Source organism: Brachypodium distachyon, chromosome 3 (assembly GCF_000005505.3).
Source record: "Brachypodium distachyon strain Bd21 chromosome 3, Brachypodium_distachyon_v3.0, whole genome shotgun sequence".
Classification (NCBI taxonomy): Eukaryota; Viridiplantae; Streptophyta; class Magnoliopsida; order Poales; family Poaceae; genus Brachypodium; species Brachypodium distachyon.
Genome location: NC_016133.3, coordinates 52,759,873 through 52,773,130, shown reverse-complemented (window position 1 = coordinate 52,773,130; position 13,258 = coordinate 52,759,873). Strand labels below are relative to the sequence as shown.

General features: G+C 49.0%; 1 long non-coding RNA gene across 1 annotated transcript; it reads left to right on the top strand.

Annotated features, from left to right (window-relative positions):
- Positions 1-11,982: 11,982 nt before the first annotated feature.
- On the top strand, positions 11,983-12,542 carry LOC112271841. Its single transcript, XR_002965332.1, has 2 exons — positions 11,983-12,128; positions 12,300-12,542. It is a non-coding gene; the product is annotated as an uncharacterized LOC112271841 (long non-coding RNA).
- Positions 12,543-13,258: the final 716 nt, after the last annotated feature.

Below are 13,258 nucleotides of genomic sequence, written 5' to 3'. Positions count from 1 at the left end.
GAGACTCCCATCTTTGAGGTAAGACATTATCGGTTGTGCCCAAACCGGCACAGGACGAGTGGCAAAGACCGGCTCATCTGGTACGTCTATCTCCATTGGCTCAACCGCCATTGCTTCCGCCGAGTTAGGGCGCTCAGTCCCCGGGTCACTAGAACCGCTACCACTATCAATGTCCATGGAGGTGACGTCAGCTTCTGAGCTCTTCGGGATAAAGATTGACTCCGATTCTGGTGATGGCTTGATGGATGGTGTACGTAAATGCTCCAATGCCACACCAGCCGGGATGGCCTGTCATGTTGAGCCGAGCTTCGACAGAGTGTCCGCTGCCTCGTTCTCCGCTCGCGGTATATGGTGGAATTCGCACCCTTCAAAGTGACCACTAATCTTCTGAACATGGAACCGGTATAGTGCCATATTGGCATCCAATGCATCCCAATTGCCAGAAACTTGCTGGACTACCAGATCGGAATCACCGAAGTATTGAATCCGACGAACTCCAATTTCTTTTGCCATCTTCAGTCCATGCACAAGCGCCTCATACTCGGCAACATTGTTGGATGCTGCGAAGTGAATTTGCAACACATACTTAAGTTGGTCGCGCTTTGGCGAGGTCAAAACTATGCCGGCACCAAGCCCGCTTTTCATCTTGGAGCCGTCAAAATGCATCTTTCAGTAGTTAGTTTCAGGGGCGGTGATTCATATTCCATCTCGGCCCAATCCACCAAGAAATCCACCAGAGCCTGAGATTTGACGGCATCCCGTCTGTCGTACTGCAGCGTGTAGGGTGCTAGCTCAACAGCCCATTTTGCTATCCGGCCACTTGCGTCTTTGTTGCGCATAATTTCCAAGATGGGCGCCTCACATATAACCCGGATCTGGTGTGCATCAAAATAATGCTTCAGCTTCTTTGCTGCCATATAAACGCTGTATGCCATCTTCTGGTAATGGAGATAATTCTGCTTAGACGATGATAGCACCTCGCTCAAGTAATATACCGGCCTTTGCACCGATTTGCCGTCTTCATCTCTTTTCACTACTATGACGGCACTAACGACTCGGTTTCTTGCTGCTACGTATAACAACATCGGCTCCTTCTCCATCGGTGAGGCTAATATCTGCGCCGTAGCAATCATCTTCTTCAACTCTTGAAAAGCTACTTTTGCCTGTTGCGTCCACACAAATTTGTCGGTTTTCTTCATCAGCTGGTAGCCCGGTATAGGGGCATTGCCTTTTCACCCAGCCGACTAAAGAAACGACTTAGTGATGCAAGACATCAGTGAATTTTTGCACATCTTTGAGACATTTCGGTAGTTTCATTCTTTCTATGGCGGCGATTTTCACATGGTTCGTTTCTATACCTCGGCTTGATACCAGGAACCCAAGCAACTTCCCTGCCGGCACACCAAATGTGCATTTGGCCGGGTTCAACTTCATTCGGAATCTCCTAAGATTTGCGAATGTTTCCCGGATATCATCCGGGAGCGTCGCGCTTTCCTTAGTTTTTATGACGACATCGTCAACATATACCTGCACATTTTTGCCGAGTTGATCGTGCAAGCATTTCTGCATACATCTTTGATAAGTAGCCCCTGTATTTCTCAAACCAAATGGCATAGTGCGATAGCAATAAGCCCCGAACGGGGTGATAAATGATGTCTTTATTTGATCGGTAGGGTTCAGCGATATCTGGTGAAAACCAGAGTACGCATCTACAAAACACGACAACTCACATCCGGCAGTGGAGTCGATCACCTGATCGATCCGAGGTAATGGAAAAAGAACTTTTGGACATGACTTGTTCAGGCTGGTGTAGTCAATACACATGCGCCACACCTTGGCAGCAGTTGGGTCGTCTTTCTTCTTCTCAACCATGATCGGGTTTGCCAGCCAGTCGGGATGCAAAACTTCCATGATAAAGCCGGCAGCTAGAAGTCAGGATATCTCTTCCGTTATGATTTTCCTTCTGTCGTCGGCAAAGCGTCGAAGGGGCTGCTTCACCGGTCTTGCGTCTGGTCTGACATGTAATGAGTGCTCAGCCAGCTCCCTCGGCACACCCGGCAGGTCCTGATTTGACCATGCGAAGATGTCCCGATGCTCACAGAGGAAGCTGGTGAGCTCGCCTTCCTATTTTTCACCCAGAGCGGCACCAATGATGACGGTGCGGTCCGGGAATTCACTGTCAACCAGTATCTTCTTCGTCTCCTTGGCTGCCTGAAAAGCCACACTCCCATGCGGATTGGTCATAGCCGGCAGACCAATTTGTGCCGCCTGGGCCATCGCGACCGCTTCCGGTAACTTCTTCTTCTCGCCAGCTATGACTAGTGACTCGGCCAAAGCAGACCCTGCCGCTGCACACTCCATTGAACGCTTGTAGTTGCCAGTGACAGTGATGGTACCATTAGATCCCGGCATCTTCATCTTCAGATAACCAATGTGAGTAGTCACCATGAATTTGGCGGGTGCCGGTCTGTCGAGCAGCGCGTGGTACGGACTGCTAAGGTCCACCACCTCAAACACCAAGTTCTCGATCCGACCGTTCTCCCTGGTGCCGAATAAGACGTCAACTGGGGAACAAGACACTCCCGGCACAATACCATGAAAGGTAGTCCGGCTAGGCTCAAGCATGTTATCAGTGATGCCGAGCTTAAGCATCGTGTCCCGATACAGGATATTTATGCTGCTCCCATTATCAATGAGAACCCGAGTGAACTTGACATTAATATCGGGCCCGATGAGTGTCGGGTCAACCACCAGAGCATATCCACCAGGGTTGGGCATAATCTTGGGATGATCTGCCTGGTTCCGGTTGATCTCCTGCTCCGACCAGTACATGAACTTCGGAACAGCCGGCATTACGGCATTGACCTCCATCTCTTGCCTGTGCTGACTTTGCTTGTCAGTCGGCTCCGTAATGAAGATCATGTAGCTTTGGTGATGCTCCATATACTCATTTCTTCCGGCATATTCCGGAAAACCTTGGTCTTCCACCTGGTTGACGGCATTGTTTGCCGGAGGGGGTCCCTGGATCTGTGCGTCAGCACCTGTGAGCGGTGGAGGAGGGGGCAGCCGACTTGCATCACCCTTCTCGGCCCGCTGCATCCAGCTGCATTGCCGCGTTGTGTGATTAGCCGGTTTGTTGGGGTTAGTCGTGTGAAAACGACAAGGCTGATCCAGCATCACCTCGAACGTATACTTCGGCTTATCTTGCCAGGGCTTCTTTTGTTCTCCCTTCTTGACCCATTGCTGATTCCCTGTCTTTTGACGCTGGCTAGAGCCGGCATCGGGTTGATCCTGAATAGCGGCGACATGGGCTAGCCCATACCGGTAATCCGGCCTGTCATCCCTTCTCCTGTTGCGGTGGTCTTGATGATCATTCCTCCGGAATGCTCCGACATGATTGTATGTAGGCTGTTCCCTTTGCGGTTCCGCCGGCATCAGCGATGGCTGAGTCGGATCACCTAGCGCATACATGCCGGCGATCTTGATCATCTCAGACAGAGTTACCGGCATTTCTCTTTGCAGCTTTTGCCACAACATGCTGCCGTGTCGGCATTCTTGGGCAAATCAAGCTATGGCTTGCGACTCCACTATCCCTTCACAGGAATTGCGGAGGTTGTTCCATCTTGTCAGGTAATCCCGGTCAGTCTCGTTGTCTCTTTGCTTGCACATGGACAACCGTTGAGGGCGGTTTGGCCTCTTGTAAGTACTTGTGAAATTGCTGACGAAAACTTCTTCAAAGTCTATCCAGCAATTTATGCTGCCTTGTGGCAGATTGTTCAGCCATAGCCTTGCCGGCCCTACCAGCATCTGGGGTACATAACGTACTGTCCATCGACGATTGCCACCTGCCACATGCACCCTCGTGACATAATCTTCCAGCCAATCCTCCGGCTTAGTACTACCGTCATATATTCTCGTACCCCTGGACAGCTGGAAACCCTGGGCTGGTGTCTCCCTCATGATCCGGTGCGCGAAACAACACGGTCCTGGTGGACCTTGTTCTTCCAGAAGCTCTGATAGATAGATTCTGTCGAGCCGATGTCGGGCGTCCAGCGGTGACACTTGTCTGTTCCCAACTCGGGCTCCGAGCGGACCAAGATTATCACGCTCTCGCCTGAGATAACCTTCATCACCCATGGCCGAGTACCCGTCATCGTAACGGTCTTGCCGGCGATTTTCACCTCGATACAGGGGGTTGTGCCCGACACCCTACTGACCTGCAGCAGTATTGGGTGCCGGACCCCGAGGTTGGTGTCCATAACCAACCGAGTGACGCTCTTGCTGATCTCGGCCATTGTTGCCGATACGCAGGCCACTCTGGCTGTCTTCGACTCTCCTGACCACTCGCTTCTCGGCCAGAACCGGGTCATAATACTCTAGGCGCTTATTTCGACCTGAGTTGACACTCTTGTCCCGTTTGCCACCAGGCGAGGACGCTTGTTTGTCAGCCCGGCCATCGGCGCCCGCTGCCGAGTGAACGACTTGAGACGACCGGGCTTGCTGTGCAACCTCATGTACGCCTCGTTCTGCTCGTTGGCCGTGTGGAGCAATTCTTTCACGCGCAACTGCTGCAGCCGGAGTGCCTCTCCCGTGAGATTCGGCAACTCTTCGACCGCAGCCTCGGCGACCCTGAGATTCTTGGCAGGGGTGTTATATTTCGGCCTCAGCGTCGAGGCAAAACTTGCCGACACTGCGGGCACCCCTCTGCCATCTCTGGCTATCTTGGCATTCAAGTTCCTGTCACGGTTACGCACCTCCCCAACTCGGCTAGGGTTAGTCAATGCGGTAGAATTGAGACCATGGGCTTTGTTATACTCACGGAGCGAAATATCAAGTTCTTGCCGAGCGCGAGCCACATCGACGACCTCCTTCAGCAGCTTTTGGCGCTCCAACTCCAACTCCGCCTGCAGCTGGGCTGGGTTAGCGTTTGACGCCACCGGCGCAGTCAGCCGTTCGATGGAGGCCTGGAGCTGAGTTGGCTTTGGCGGCAGAGCCGATGTGCCAGCTTGAGCAGCGACGTTATCCGGCTTCTCTAGGGGGAACTTCGCCGTTCTGCCGGACTTGCTTGGGACCGCGCCATTCTCTGCGGTGCCCTTGCCAGCATTGACGCCATGAGCCGTCACCATGACCTCTACACGGTCAGCAGGGAAATCAACGTGCTGGCCGCGAACCGTGCAGACAGCGGGGAGATCTTCGGCCGCCACCACCTGCTCGGGATACCTGCAGGGACTGTCAGTAGCGACATAAACCTCATGCATGCTGAAGTTGATGAAGCGGCCCGCACAAGGAAGCGGTGCGTTGTTGAAGCAACCCGCGTTGTTGTCGATGAAGCCCAGAGAGCCAAATCTCTGGACTAAACCGGAGACCACGCGCTCTCCGGTGGCGAGAAAGCTTCCCATTCGGATGAAAACTCCAGCCAGCGCCGCTCCTGGCCCCATTGTGGGCGCCAACTATCGTGGTGGTGTCACGGCAGATGCCATGGGATGGCTTATCTTGGGGCCGATGGACGAAGGAGGATACGGAGGAGGGAGGACGTGAAGGGAAACACGTACGAATATACAAGCACACACAGATTTACCCAGGTTCGGAGCCCTCTTGCCGAGGTAAGACTCCTACTCCTGCTTTGTTGTATTAGCCGAGATAACAAGCTCTACAATGGCGCTCGTTGAGCTGTATTCTTGAGGAAGAAGAAGAAGAAGAAGGGGAAAACCCTAGATGTGTAGGTCTTCAATTCCTCTCCCGGGAGGGGCAGTGCTCTCTTTATAGACCGTCCATGTCACACTGGCATGTGGGCCGGAGCCTAACGTTATCTTCTTTGGGTCCCGTCATGCACGTGCCTTAGTTCCCTCCGGGTGGCGTCGCAGGGGACAAGACAATTTTACTTTTCCCTAGCGCCCTGCAACAAGTACAGCAGTCATCTGCCGACTTCCGTCAGAGATTCTCTTTCGGTGCTTCTCTGCGCAGTCGCCTGGCATCGCAACGTAAGCAGCAACTGCTTTTCCGTGATAAAGATAACGCTGTTTTACTTTGCGCCACGTGGTGAGGATAAGACCGTTGAGACATTTCGGCGATCAGAGTATTCCTCCTTATGCTGCAATCTTATAAGACGAGATAGTTGTGTCAGCATACACTTGGTATGCCGACTTAGCAATAGTTTTGACTTAACGATACCGGCATACACGACTATGCCGATTTTGCTTTCGTTTTTTCGGTTAAAGCGTGTCGTCGTGACACTACCGGGTCATCCCAGGCACTTAGACAGCAGGATCGTACGTGATCGCGCGCTTGGCCTGCCAATTTTATTTAAAAAAAAAACTGGCCCTGAAGCATATCACTACTGGCCCTCTATACATAGCGCGGTAGCCTTTCTGGTGATCCTGATGCTCGTCCGGACCAGTTTGAGCTACAAGACATTGAGTTTATTCCAAACTCTAGCCCATCCATCGCTGGTCATATAACGGGCTTGCAGCCCACCAGGACAACTTCACAGTCCAGCCGCACCGATCCCTCCTCCGCTGTCTCCCGTCGGCGCGCGCCGCCGTGGCGAGAGACGACCGCGGGCACTTGGCGGTGGTGTTCATCGCCCGCGCAGCCTACGAATGCGTTGAGTTTGGCCATCTTCGAGAGCTGCGGGCGTCTCCTTCGCGAATTTCTGGTCGCGCCGTGCGTCTTCCTCGCCCTAATCGCCGGCGAGTACTTTTGCTAGTTACTATGCAGATCGCTTTATTTTCACCATTGGCTGTTTGAATGCCGAAGTTTTATGAAGTCCCCATGGTCAATCGATCATCAAATGCGCTAATATCAAATTCTCAAAGCTAGTTTAAATCGAGGATGCAGTTTGGGAAGTTAATTAGTGGAGTATGTCCGAGTCAGTCCTGAAACTGAGATATACGATTGGAATTCAGACACATCGGCTTAACTTGACGTCTTGACCAGTATAATTTTCTCCACCCGGTCCAATTCATAGTGCCCCTTTTGAAACTTTCGGATGTGATCTGCTGACTCTGGTTTGTATCTGTGGCTCTGTGCACTACAATTTTCACTACATGCACTTGCAAGCGAAGCCGTGTCCTAATCTCGGCAACTTTTGCTAATGTGCGTATTTTGTGCCTGGCAATCTTGAACGCACTTGCAATTTTTTGCCCTAGTCTACTGTCTAATTGTTCGAAAGGCTCCCTTGTTTATTTGGATATGGCTGGCCACCGGCCACGGCCCACGGTCCTCCTCAGCCGGGCCATCTCCGTCATTGCCCAAACTTTTAGATTGAGAAAGATCGACGGGTGGTAGCAGATGATGGGACGGCAAATTGACATATTGGAAGAAGTGCCAAGTGGTGCTGGGGATATGATTTTTCTGGGCCTCATATCTGCAAGGGTTCTGCAGTAAAGAGTCCTTTTTACTAATTTTGTCACGGATTAATGTAGTTTAAGTGGATGATTAGATGGGGATATTTACTTTGGATCTTTATATATAATAATTGATTAATCACGTGTAAGTAGTGTAGAAATACAGTAAATCGCAAACAACTTAAGATCATTGACTGAGTGTCTGAGTGACATATTGCGACACAAGGTAGGACACGGAAATTTGAGCTTAGAATATGCTACCGGGGTGGACTAGCAAGAGTGGAAGCTATCTGCCAAAGCATTGTCTATGTAAGTGCTTTCATCATATTTTGCAGCTCCGTCAAAAGTAAGCTACCTTGTGTATGTAGTGTGGACATGCGTGGCAACAAATGTCGAAGTCAATAACACGCATTAACGTTGGATATACTAGTATAATTAAAAATATTCTGTATAACATGAGAAAGTAGATGACCTTGAAGACTCATATTTGCCGTGTTGTCTTCCAAGAAAATTTGTCCAAACCAATTATCTGTTCATTGACAGGTGCCAGGGATGACTCGTTGCGCACATCTCTATCTTTGCATTTCTCATATGTTAGCAAAAAATTAAAATGATTTTCCTTGCATGATCCAAATTAAAATCCTAAGGAAGCTAGGCAACAGAAGCTGCTTAAGAAAATTGTCACAGCTAAACTTGAGATCTTTACAGAAGAGCAGCTTCAGTTGCTATCTGACAGTTGGTACTGACCACAATCCATACCTGTCCACTTTGCTTTTGGCATCTTCTTGCTCACCCAACTCAAGCATGTAACAAACCCACCATGCCTTCTTCCTCTGGGGTAATTCCATCCCTTCTTTTTACCTGCCAAAGTTTCCTTCCGTTGATGCCTCCTTTCTTCATTCCCTCTTTTTTTCATTTAGCTTCTCTTAGTGGAGACGTGATCATCAAAGGAATAAACGTAGCAGCCATTTGGTGTTAGTAATTTAAAAGTATCTGGCTGTTTTGCATTAGTACTCTAATGACCCCAGATAGTGTTTGTAAGGACCTAACGATAATGGAGAAGATACCGTTCCTGCTGGCTGTGTGTAACCCTTGAAGCCATTGTTTGTGGCTTTCCTCATCAGTACTCCCTGGCTTTATATATTTCCCCTCCTCTTATCTTGCACCCCTTCCTCTCTTTATGTTTCTTGGGTGGCATCTATCAACTGATAGAGATCTGGGGGAGCCCTGATGCAACCTATGCTTCTGCTTTAAGATAAGAACAGCAACGATGCATCTTACCTTACTAAACTAACATGAAGAAGTTTGCGGGTGATGGATGAACTAGTATTGAAATATTTAGACTTTGCATGATCTATTTCATTTAGTTGCATAAACATAAAAGGGAAGAAATGGAAGGAAAAATAGAGGGATAAGAGCGAAAAGAGAATTAAGTCATAGCAACAAATGATGCTTGAATGGTTATGAATAAAGATTCTCAATTGGTAATGTTATCATAGGTTGCCAAATACGACTCCAAAAGCAAATACCTGTATTGGTGGACCTGGTGACATGATTATTTGGTACTACTATATCCACAGGAGTGATGCTTTGATCAATAAGGCTTTGATATTGCGTGCCATGATAGTTTGGGTGGTATTTTATCAATACAGGTTCAATGTGACTTGTTGGCAACATATACGAGTTTTTCCCTTTCCACATGATGCTAACTCAAATGAGGTCCCCTGAGTCCTTGACACGACATTAATATCTTCAGTTTATCTAGCGCTGCACTTGGTATACTTGGCATGCATGCATGATGGAGGATTACTTTAGGATCCTTTGCAGCCATGTGCCTGCGTGCAACTAACAGTTTAGCAGTCATCAAATGTGTTAGGTTGATAGGTTGTGCTGCTTAGCGTCTAAACTGTAAAGAAGGCACGAGGCGACTGATCTGATTCTCTTTCCTGGACGCAATGCCAGTGGAATTTTGATATATTTTGTGCTGAAGGGGGGAATATATAGTGCGTGGAAGTCATAATCAACACGATAAGTCTGAAAACAAGTTTTTAGCTGACAGCTTGCAAAGGTTTTTATATGTGGAGAACACTGATGTGTAAACACACCCAAATTATTATTTTGAGGAATCAATTAATTTTGGTTTCGAAATCCTTGATTAGGATGCCAACACTTGACCAACTAAGCGTGATCTCTATCTTAGTTTTCATTTGTAGAAATTAAAAATGAGCCTATGTACATACAGTGTATATCTGCACAGCATGCATATCGAACAGTGAGCATGCATGATGCATGACAACATAGATGCCGATCGAATAATTGCCCCTCTTTGTATGCTAGCTCTATAATCATCCCAAGCACAGTTTTTTAGGCACCCTGGCTTAATGAATTATTTTGGACACTATTGAAAACACATCATCTTCTTCTTGTGTAACGGCCGCCGGAAGAGCAAAAGAAGAAGGAAATCACAGTGAATGAGCAGCATAGCTAACTTCATGTGATTGCCATCAAGTGGGTTGGAGGAGATGAGGCCTGCCTGCCTGCCTTGCCTGTCCTTCGCAAAGTGCAAGTTAATCAATTCCTGTCTACAATGGCGACCCTTTCTATCTTTTCCTTTCTGCCCAGAGCAACCGAGCCCAGGCAGGCTCCACTCCAGTAGCCCAACAGCTAGCGTCCCTATTCCATGCATTTTCCTGCGTCAGTGGGCGAGCAAGCTCTGGGCTGGCCTTTGCCTCGATCTTGGCTCCTATCATGCGTGGCATGGCATCAAAGAGACAGTGGTGCAGCGCATGAGCGCAACGCTGGGTGTGGACTAGATGGGCAAGCACAGCACACAGCACAGCACCCTCTGGAAGGGCATGCCAGGGGGCACACGTTAGTTGACAATAATATCGGTCCTTCACCAATTTAGGTACTATCTGGCTCTGTGCTCGCCCGATTCACCGGCCGGTAGGGAGGGAGGAGTAATGGCGGAGCTGTGCCTCTCTGCATTGGTGTGGTGGACGGACGCTGGACACTAGCGCAAACAAATCTGAGGCCAGAACTCAGAGCCCCCCTCCCACAGGCATGCATGAGCATAGCATGATAGTAGGGAAGGGCCGGTGCACATGCCGATGCGCAATGTGTCGTCGATCAGTCAGGCAGGCGCCGATCTATCCATCCATTCTTGCTTAACGCTTTTGCGCCTAGCATTGCTGCATGCTTCTTTGCTTTGCTTTGCTTAGTGGCTAAAGTAGACTGGTGATCCATCTAGACTTTGCGTCCGCAGCTGATAAGAGAGGTTAAATTTGAGCTGCTTGAGTTCGCAGCATTTACCGGCCAACAAGACATGCATGCATCGATCGTAGAATGACCATTCCCTTGGGCCCTTTTTGGTTTCATGCATCTATATATACTACGATTGCAATTCCATTGACCGTAGTATTAAGTTTTAGTGGCGGTAGCATGAGCTTGGGACCCGCAACACGCGCAGAGTAATGTATACAGCTGCGTTGCCCTCAGCTGTGTTTTCAGACTTTTCAGTGTGCGGTCACTCACTTATGATGTTTCACCCACACACACGAGAAGGGTACATATTTCTTAAAAGAGGATTGCACACATACAAGAGAGGACTCAGCTGACACTGTGGCGTGTAGTGAGTGAGCTGAGAGAGGGATCAGATGGGGAGCAAGATTGGAGAGAAAGGGGGAGCTGTTGAGACCAGAGAAGAGGGGTACACTCAGTAGTAGGGTGATGGCTAGCTCTCGTGGCCTTGGGCTTGCTCACATGAGAAGGATCAGAGATTCAGAGGAGTGTGATTATATAAAGGCAGTACATGTGAGGGTCATTGGTGGGTTTGGTGCTCCTCCTGGAAACACTCATCAGTCTTCCGCAGCATCACTTACTATAATTAAAAGTCCAAGACCTAGCTGTACGTGAGCCGGCCTGTGATGGTTATCCAACCAAGACCAAGACCGCAGGATATGAATGAATGAAAGAAAACAAGAAAAGAATGGAAGGCAAAGAAAAGGATGGAAAGAATAGAGACAAGGATGCTAATGGGAGCAATAGGAGAGTAGGTGGGCTAACGAGCATGGAGAAGTGTGAGCTTGGGGCCAAAGGAAAGGAGCGCTCTGACAACGCCCATATGCTTTGGTTTGAGCACTACATTAAGTAGATAGAAAGACAGTGGTGATGGCCATGATTCATCAGAAAATGAGAAAGCGCATTAGTACAAGAAATGAGGTTGTTTGCACACCTTGCCTGCCTGCCTGCCTTCTGCCTATCCCCTAATCAAATTGTTTGGAATCTGCTGTTAAAATTGAAAGCTGGTGCACTGTCGCGATGTGTCATGCAAGTGTGCAGTTCAGGCAGATGCATCATGGGCACTGCATATGTTGGCAGTTGTTGGAGTGTATATATATATATATATGTGTGTGTTTTTTTATCAACATATTTTTCTGCAATTTCCTCATTATTATACCTGTTAGTGCACCCGTTTCCTCATCCTTGTAAAATTCTCACGGCAGCAGCAATAATTCATGCTTGTTTTGTTGGGTGGAGTGATCTCTGAAAGCAGGACTGCATGAGGCAGACCCTTTGGTACCAGCCTGCCAATTTGAAGGGGCATATAATTTAGTTGTCGTTGCACCATCTCTTCATTGGCATCGCACCTCCTCTTTCCTGCAAGGAGGCTGCTCCCCCACTTTGTTCAGATCTCTTTGGTCTCTTCTTTCCTTAAAGCATGAGGAAATAAATACACACAGGGCATGGAGGGTGGTGGGGTTGGACTGTCATGGGAATTCGGTTCTCTCCCACCTTCACCTCTTCTTGCCTTTTGTTTAGCCATCTGAGCAATCTTACCAGTTACCACGCACTAGTCCCCTTTTTCTTTGATTTGGTTTTTGCATCTATAGCTTTCATTTCACCATTTTGGTACTTAACGATGTCACATGAAGCTTGCCCATTCTCGTGCAGGTCCCTACAGGAAAAGAAAACCTGCGTTAATGGCCTTTTGGACTTTAGGATGGTGACTCGGAATTCGATTAATTGCAATGGTGAAAGTGCACAGTAATGCTTTGGTCCTGAAGAAAAACAATGACTGTATTGTCCTGTCGGTTAGCTGGATGATGTGATCCGTAAGAGCTGTGTGGGTGTTTGCGTTGTGTGTGCTCCGATTCATGATTGCAGAATATTGCCACCGTGTACAGATTAAAACTCTTTCGATCGGCTAGTGTGCCTTGTTGACCGCCTTCGCACCGATTAATACTCTCGCGTTTGCTGATAATTAAGAGACGACCCTGGTCCGCGTGCTGCTGACCCTGCTGAATTTCGTGCGAATGCCGTGTCTGAATTGAGATGGTGGCAGGCAACGACCTGCCTCCTATGGTTGAGGTATCCAACTCAGTCCTGAATCTCGTAATAGCTATAATTTGAACACGAAAACCTCCTACAAGCTATAATGCGCTCCCATTTGATTACAAGTCGATCAGCGTTGTCGAGGAATTATAAGCAATTGGATCAACCTGACACCAGACTGTCCTTTCCCTTCTATACAAAACGCTCGAGAGGCTGCATTCAGATTGAAAAAGTCCTTCGTAACAGAACCCCAGCCTAGCTACGCGTCTCTCTATTTTTTTCTCTAGGCTCGATGCTCCGGGACGGACGGAGATCGGGCAGCTGCATTTACAAATCAAGCCAAGGCTACGGATCCTGGACACGCTAGCTACAAGGGCGTGCAGCTACGAGACGGGAGAAACAACGGCATCATGGCTTAGTGCAAACGGACGAGGCGAACGGGCAGCACAAGGCCGCGACTCAAGGGCCGGGAAACGCGGCCGAGAAGCGCGCGCGTGCACGAGGAGGAGAGGAGAGGGAGTCAAGCGAAAGCTGGGCTGCACGTGCTACGGGCACCGTCCGATCGTGTAAATGTTTCT